The sequence below is a fragment of the Etheostoma cragini genome, chromosome 12 (genome assembly GCF_013103735.1).
Source record: "Etheostoma cragini isolate CJK2018 chromosome 12, CSU_Ecrag_1.0, whole genome shotgun sequence".
Taxonomy (NCBI): domain Eukaryota; kingdom Metazoa; phylum Chordata; class Actinopteri; order Perciformes; family Percidae; genus Etheostoma; species Etheostoma cragini.
In genome coordinates, this window is record NC_048418.1 from 2,048,414 (window position 1) to 2,055,698 (window position 7,285).

The 7,285-nt window shown below is 41.5% G+C and overlaps 1 protein-coding gene and 1 long non-coding RNA gene across 2 annotated transcripts in view; one reads left to right on the plus strand and one right to left on the minus strand.

Annotated features, from left to right (window-relative positions):
- The window catches only part of LOC117953968 (disco-interacting protein 2 homolog C-like), a 157,324-nt gene that overhangs the window by 3,861 nt on the left and 146,178 nt on the right, over positions 1 to 7,285 (plus strand).
- LOC117954683 overlaps positions 584 to 7,285 on the minus strand; it is a 14,907-nt gene continuing 8,205 nt past the window's right edge. The window contains exons 2-3 of the long non-coding RNA XR_004658873.1: positions 1,548 to 1,550; positions 584 to 662 (exon numbers count right to left, since the gene is read on the minus strand). This is a non-coding gene — a long non-coding RNA (uncharacterized LOC117954683). The remainder of the gene's footprint in view (positions 663 to 1,547; positions 1,551 to 7,285) is intronic.

Here is a 7,285-nt window from a genome sequence, read left to right on the forward strand (position 1 = left end):
GTCTCTTTTATATAGACCTTAGTGGTCCCCTAATACTGTATCTGAAGTCTCTTTTATATAGACCTTAGTGGTCCCAAAATAGGACCTCAGGACCCCCTAACCCTAACCCTAACCCTCATAATAAAGATATACAGAACGTGTGTGGAGTAGATGAAAAACAGGAAGAGGAACTACAACGTAATCTTTAGATGGCACTCGTGCTTACTCAGGCGATTTGAGTGCTCGGTGTAATGGGCTCTGGGCCGCTCCATCTGCCATTAGACCAATCAGACAACCCCCCCAATCAGCATTTTCGGACCGTCAGTCCGATCAATGTCAGATTCCAGAGCCTGGCGTTATCCAGAAGACCCTCCATCACCTGATTGGCTTCAACTAGCGGGCCGTGCTGATCGTAAAACACGCTGTCTTTTCCTGCAGAATCAATAATTAATGAGCTGAGTTTACCGCTCCCAGACTGTGGGGATTGGACGAGTTGCTTTGTGGTCTCTTTGGAGCTCTTTATTTAATTAAAAAGTTTAGTTTTTTTACACAACTCTGGATCAGAAATGGTTTTAGTGCCACGACAAGTTAGACTTATGTAGTCAGACTTGTAAATGAATCACTATTTTGAGAATCGATTAGTCAGTTTGAGTCAATTCTTAAGACAAATGTGAAAAATTCTTCTAGTCTAGCTTCTTAAATGTGAATATTTTCTAGTTTCTTATCTCCTCTGTGACTGTAAACTGAATAATTTTAAGTTTTGGACAAAACATGCTATGTGATGACGTCGTGTGGGCTTTTCGGGAAACACTGATCCACATTTTTCACAATTTTCTGACATTTTAAGACTGAACAACTAGTCCAATAATCGAGAAAATATCCAACAGATTACACTAAAAAAATGTAATATACAATATATTAAGGGTTAATGAAAACATGATGATTTCATCCAATATAAGTTTACTTTTACGTAATTCAAATTTGTCCACAGGTTCCACACAAATTAATTTGGTAAACTGAACATACTTTTCTTTATTCCTTTATTCACATTACACATTACTGTTATGAATCAGGATTTTTTTTAGCTTACAACTGATATCACGATTCTCTGCCACATCGGCTATGAAAATATTTGTTAGTTGCAGCCCTAATATTAAACATTATTATGAAATCAACAATAAATACAGACACAAATACATACATACATACATACATACATACATACATACATACATACAAAAAAAGCTGTTGCTGCCTTGCGAGGCTCGTAGGAAGCTGGGAAGGATTAAAAAACGGGTTTCAAGACGCGAAAATTAGGATATTTTAAATGAAAAATGGTGATTGTTAGCGTCAACATTTCTACCGTGAGTTACCGTCACTCGTTACAGTCCAAGTCCAGTAGATCGGCATTAAACATACACACAAGAATATAAGCAGCAGGCATTCAAAATAGCTGATAATTAATGCATTTATCTTAACAATGTGACCTCTTTACATCACTCATATGCGTTACAACGGTGATACACAATGGATGTACATGATGAAAAAATAAAAAAATGTCGGTAAACTGACTTTCGGTGTGGCTTTAATTTAAAGTGCCCATATTATGAAAAAAAAGAAAAGACACTTTTTTCTGGGATCTGGGAAAACGTGAAAAAATAAACTACCCATGGTGTTTTGACCCTGGTCTAGAAGAAGTCTCCCAGCTGATCCTGCCTTGGACTGACCAAAGCTGGAGAAAGAGTTATCTAGCTGATGGGATCTTACCGAGCTACTGAGCATGTGCAGCTCCCGACAAAGATAGTAAAGAAGGAAGATGACTCACTCTGGAGCTAAAACAGAGACCTGAACACACAGGGTGAAAAGAGGATCTGCAGCAATGTGCGGTACAACAAAAACATGGTGTTTTTAAAAAAATGAAACCATGTAAACCCATTCTAGTACAACCTCAAAATACAAGTATGAAGCTGAAAAGGAGCCTAATGTGGGCACTTTAAAGATTCTCGTCCTTCTGTCCCACTTTTTCTTCCATAATTGGGGAATTACAACACATGAAGTCACTAATCCTGGAAACAATCCCCCCCCCCCCCCGTTGCAGGAGCGACAGCATGAAGTAACGTAGCCGCGTTCAGCCGAGCAACTGTTCCCTGCCATGTTGTTTCTCAGGTGATGTCATTGCTGGAGCTGGCAGGGAGGGAGATTTGGGGGGTGGGGGGGGGTTGTTTCTGGCAGATTGCATCACTAAGCCGCTCAGACAGGCACTTTCAGCCATCTCTCGCCGGTTTCAACAACTTCTTTGCCCTCACGCTGGGATAAATAATGAAACTGACGCTCAAACACACTCCATTTTTCCTCTTTCTGCTCAAACACACAGCCCAAATATTTGCCTTTTCGTGCGTTTCCTCTCTCTGCGTCCTGCTTGGGTTTCGCTGTAACAGTTTATGCTTTCAGCTCTGACCCCCTCTGGTCCCTCTGACCTCCCCCGCCCCCGGGATGGATACTTTCCGAAGGTAATTACCACCCGCTGCTGCGACAGATGCTTGTTTTTATCCCCTAAAACCACTTTCTTTTCTTTTCTTTTTTTTAATAATGTTTTTTGTTTACTTACAATAAAACTTCTATTTAACAACTTCCCCCCCCCGCCCTCAACCCAATCCACAACAAAGTTTCTCTCCTCACATCTGTTATATTAGAAAAGCCAAAATACAGAAAACTAAATAGAAAGGCAGAAAGCAAATTACATGACCATATCATTCATATGCACAGAACAACGGGACCAATATAAAGTCCTGACATGCATTAATATAAAAAACATATAAGAGTTGCACCCTTGCTATCACCCTCCAAGATACTGTATGTTAGACACTCCTATTCAATTCAATTCAATTTTATTTATAGTATCAATTCATAACAAGAGTTATCTGGAGACACTTTACAGATAGAGGAGGTCTAGACCACACTCTATAACTTACAAGGACCCAACAGGTCTAGTAGTTTCCTCCAGAGCAGGCAACAGTAAGACAGTGGCGAGGAAAAACTTCCTTTAAGGCAGAAACCTGGGACAGACCCAGACCCAGACCCAGACCCAGACCCAGACCCAGACCCAGGCTCTTGGTAGGCGGTGTCTGACGACCGGATGGGGTTAGAATGGAGAGTGGAAATAACAGTCCCAAAAAATAGTAGTTTGTAGTAGTTCATGGCGTAGCAGGGCACTGTGCGGCATTACAAGGCACAGCAGGACGTAGCAGGACATAGAAGTACGTAGCAGGACGTAGCAGGACTTAGCAGGACGTAGCAGGACATAGCAGTACGTAGCAGGACGTAGCAGGACTTAGCAGGACGTAGCAGGACGTAGCAGTACGTAGCAGGACTTAGCAGGACGTAGCAGGACGTAGCAGGACGTGTGTGTTGTCTTCCCGTCAAAATTGAAAATCAACACTTTTGTTGACACGTTTTATCACTGTTTTTAACTTTTTCTTATGATTTTTGTCCCTTTTTTTAACACTTTTGATGCTTTTTTTCAATTTTTGAATGCTGTCTTTTTGTGACCTTTTCAACACTACGTAACACTAACTTTTTAACTTTAGTTTTACAGTTATTTTGGGAATTTATGGTCAATAAACCTAATTTATAGGAAAGTATACCTAATGTTGAGTTAGAAAAGCAGAAATTATGAATTATTTAGACTTAAATTAAAGGAATGGATGTTGATGGATAATCACAGACTGGAATATGTCAACTTTTACTCAATACTATTTCAAAAACACTTCCATTTGTTTTACAATGCTATAAAATTGAATAAGACGCCCCAAAATTAATGAAAGTAGAGATTTGTCCTTGCCAAAGAGCGTTGGGTGGAATCAATCATGTTATTTTGGGGAATTAAAAAGAACATTGATATAGGACAACGGATCAATTGGACCCGAGGACAACGTGAGGGTTAAGTCTTTAAATGAGGGTCCAAACCTTCCTCCCAGCTCTGTTACTCATCGCATTTAAACCAACTGTTGTTGTCTGGAGAATAATACTCTCAATCCCAATCCCAAGGCTGACACAGTTCCTGCAGCCGCTGAGGGGGGGGGCTGAACTGCTCTCAGAGTCAAGCTTTAGGGCTCGCACAGACAGTAGACGGACAATGAGGCGCTTAATCCGTTTAAATAGCACAGCTTTATTAGATTCTCTGCAGAGGAACGATATATGGAGCTCCCGTGTGATGGATGAGGTTGGCGGCCGAGGGCTGCCCGGATACAATTTTCGTTTTTCTGCCTCGGGAACAGCAACGATGGTGTTTTCTCTCGCAGTTTATTTCATCCTCCTCACTCGTTATTAATGGATCTTTTAGGGCTTTAAAGGTCCCATATCAGGCCCTTTTTCAGGTTCATGCATGTATTTTGGGTTTCTAATAAACCATGTTTACACGCTTTAATGTTCAAAACTCATTTTCTCAGACTGTCAGTCTGAATATGTCTGTATTTACGGGATAATAGACAACAACTTAGTGTTTAGGCAAAAGTGCAGAAAATAAAACACAAAAATGGCCAAAAGAAATAAAAAAGTTTTGTGTATTTACACATGATCTAATAGGACATACATTATGTAACTTTTCCCGCTTCAGGCCCCCTACAGGTGGTCTCATTGGAACTACAGCTCGCGGTACCCGTCTCTTCGGTCCCCCTACAGGTGGTCTCATTGGAACTACAGCTCGCGGTTCCCGCCTTTTCGGTCCCCCTACAGGTTGTCTCATTGGAACTACAGCTCGCGGTACGCATCTCTTCGGTCCCCCTACAGGTGGTCTCATTGGAAATACAGCTCGCGGTACCCGTCTCTTCGGTCCCCCTACAGGTGGTCTCATTGGAACTACAGCTCGCGGTACCCGCCTCTTCGGTCCCCCTACAGCTGCAGCTCAAAGTTACGTAGTGGACATAGTGTCCTTGTTGGACTTTCTTTGATGCCATTTACTTTATTTCTTTGCCTGCTCTGAGGTCTTTATTGCACCTGTAAAGTCTATTTGTAGTTATTCATGCAATTAAATGAACCCAAATCAAAACCACCACCTCCTCCTGAGGCACAACCGGGTCAATAGGGTCCCTTGTTTAACATGTTGGTCTCTGCAGGTGAACACTGCTGCTTTGTCACTTTCCTGTCAGAGAGGAATGCTCCATGGTCTTTCCCATGGTCTGTCCTCTCCGTCCTCTTCCTCTCGCTGTGTGGAAACACTCCTCTTTAAACACTGCTGTCCCGTGACTCACCCGCGGCCAGTCGGCATTCTTTATGGAGTAGCTAATGTAAAACAGCCTTTGATACCAGTTGCTGTATGAGAGCAGGTTCGGTCGAGGCAAGAGAGTTTGTTCCACATGATCTTGGGACTCTATTTCAGTTTCTTCAGGCTATTCGTCAGATAAATAAACAACGAGTGAGGCCTGTTGATGTGCCCTTGAGCAAGTGTCTGACACACTTTGTGCTCTCTTTGTGTGAACGGACTCTACAATAACAAAAATGGATAAATTGGGAAATATAAGACACATAAGCAGCATTACATTTGGAGTCATTTCTCTGGCTACCTTATGAATGTAAAGCTCTTTTTTGGGTCTTGTCTGACTCCTGCAAAGACTATCTAGCTCTTCATTTGGAACAGGTTTGATTTGGGAATCCAAACTGTAAAACCAGGGGAACAACAAAGTGTATAATTTGCCGTTCCGTCACTATGATCAACTCCTTTCACATTACATATTGAATTATCAAGATATAACTATTCTTTAGTTCAGCTTTGACTTTAACGTTTGCATCATCAAGGTGCTATGTTCCTGACTTTTAGTGGCAGTGGTCTTTTTTAGGAGAGGCTGCACACCTTTGCTAAAAAAAGTGTAATAGTAAAATGTTTTATATCTTTAGGCTTAATAATTGAAAGGACTTTTTCTTTCATCTTGACTTGAGACTTGATTTTGAACAGCCCCAGAAGACCTAAAAACAGCCCTAATATTGATCATGACCCTATCATCCCCCCACTGCAGATGCATATATTTTTGTCCTTTTTAGAGCTAATGGCTTGTAAAATTGTAACTTAACATCTTTTTTTTTAATGCACTGACAAGCCCAAGTGACAAAGTTCTGTAGAGTGACTCGCCAGTGTGCAAATATCAGGCTGAACTTATTGTCCTGAGGCAAGTTTCTGACACTCAAGCATGTTTTTGTGGGTCACAGGAGGAGGCAGCCTGGCCTGCACAGAAAGAGTACAAGTGATGAATTCCATCTGTGTCTCTTCGTTTTATCCCTGGAATCTGTCTAAAATTGCCCTCATCCTTCAAGACGTTCTGCAAACTGGTTCAAACCACTTGGGAGATTAGGACGTTGTTGGCTGTAAGAGAGGAGACGGATAAGAGAAGCATTGTGCTGGGAATGTTAACAATGCCACGACAGCCCTGCTGGAGCGGAGGCCTGGGCCGTTGGAGGTTTTGGCTGCTTGTTTGTTTCACGCTATGTCAGGGTGATAAACCTTTTCTGAGCAGAGCAGGATCCAACGAGCCTAAGCTTCTTGGCAGATTAGTGGCAGCACTACGTGGACCATGTTTCACTGGGCACGCAACCAAAACCAAGGCCACACTCACACTCTGCGCATTATAAGACTGTTGTAACAGTACAATCGTGAAAATAAAAAGATCTTGAACAATACTGGTTGTTTTGCCAGAGCGGCTTGCAAAAGGCCGAGAGGCTTCAAACAGCTGGAGAGATCTGCGTGCCGACTGTCATGGAAAGTTTGACGATATATTTGTCCAAATACCTCGATATCGATACTGCTACAATATTGTAGTGTTGACTATTGGTGCTTTTACAAAATATTTACACAATGAGATTACTGATAGATAATCATCAGTAATGTGGATATAATGACAAAGTGGGTAAAAGCAAATAATAGAACAGTTACACCAGTTCGGTAAGATCAGAAAATGACATCACTTTACTGTAATGCATCCTTTAAAACCAGGAAAAGACACCACTTATGCCATATCACGATATTACAATATCCAAACCGTAAGACGATATCTAGCCTCATATCACGATATTACAATATCCAAAACCTAAGACGATATCTAGCCTCATATCACGATATAGATATAACATTTATATATTGCCCAGCTCTAGAAAAAACGTGGAATACATTCCAAATTACAGCGCAGTACTATTCGTAGCTGTATGTACGAATGAGAACAGCCTGAGTCAAAAGCTGCAGCTGAATTTAAGGACTCCTACTTGTACGTTCCCTTGCATCAGCTATGTGGCTCCTGAAAATCCTCCCAAAGTCGGTGAC